Here is a 1,334-nt window from a genome sequence, read left to right as displayed (position 1 = left end):
CTCTCTAGTGGTCATATTGTGTTCCTACATTTTCTTCTTCATGTGGATTGTGGAACTGATACAGAAGCCTTATAACATGGCATGACATACACGAATGAATGAATGAATGAATTACAGCAACTCAATAAAAAAAATAAATAAAATAAAATAAAAAAAATATATATATATATATATGTACAAAAAGTGATCAAACAAATTATTAAAAATAACTCAATGTCTTAACAGTTCTGAATGTGAAATATATATGTCATATAACATCTTTTAACAGCAGGCCTACACTTCAGGCAAAATATAATATTTACAAAAGTAATAAATGCAAGAAGTAGACTATAACAAAGTGTAATGGAGGCAAAAAGCAAATACACAATGCTAAGAGAGACACAATGCTTAGAGGATCAATGTACTACTATTACTATTTAACTACTATTTATTATTATTATTATTACTACTACTACTACTACTACTACTAGGCCTACTACTACTACTACTACTACTACTGTTTACTTTATTTACATTTAAACAACATTTCTAAAAGTACTCTATGAATATGTATTTATTATGTTTTGTTTTTCCGAATTCACCAATGCCAATGCAAATTCCTTGTAAGAGTAATTTACTCGGTCAACAAAGGTGAATTTAGATTTAGATCCGAATTTTAATTCTTACTTGTCTAATTAATTCATATCTGTATGTGTTGTAGGTGGAGTTAAACGTGAACATTCTCAGCATGTTTTATACTGTCAATACTGTAAACGATGTAAGTGTGTGTGATAACAAGTGATAACATTTCCTCAGGACTAGCTTGTGTAAATATTATATAAGGCTATATATATATATACACAGTGTTGGGGAAAGTTACTTTTAAAAGTAATGCATTACAATATTGCATTACTCCAAAAAAAATGTAACTAATTACGTAACTTAGTTACTTTTTTGTGGAAAGTAATGCGTTACGTTACTTTTGCGCTACTTTTTAAATCTGGACAGGGCTTGCTTGTTTGTTTTTAAAATAAAAAAGTTCTATTTTTGCAAATATAAAAGCCTTTTCACACCAAATGTGAAATGAATAAGCCTCAGGCTGAAGGAAATGTAAATTTACGTCCGTACAGTAGAATGCAGAAGAAGAAATTTCAACACACTTCAGCAATAAAAAAATGACACACAAATGTTCATCTAAAGCAATTTTTGCTTATTAGTATGGTTAAACTGGATCATCGAAGGTCAGAAGCAAAAACATTGGTTAATAGAATGGGATTAAATACATAAAGGATCTTTGTGTTGTTTAACATTTAATTATTGCAGGTTTGCGTCATATTCTGAGTTGCATTATTTTT

This window comes from Sinocyclocheilus grahami, unplaced genomic scaffold, assembly GCF_001515645.1.
Source record: "Sinocyclocheilus grahami isolate Dianchi unplaced genomic scaffold, SAMN03320097.WGS_v1.1 scaffold479.1, whole genome shotgun sequence".
NCBI classification, from domain to species: domain Eukaryota; kingdom Metazoa; phylum Chordata; class Actinopteri; order Cypriniformes; family Cyprinidae; genus Sinocyclocheilus; species Sinocyclocheilus grahami.
Note: the sequence above shows the minus strand (reverse complement) of the source record.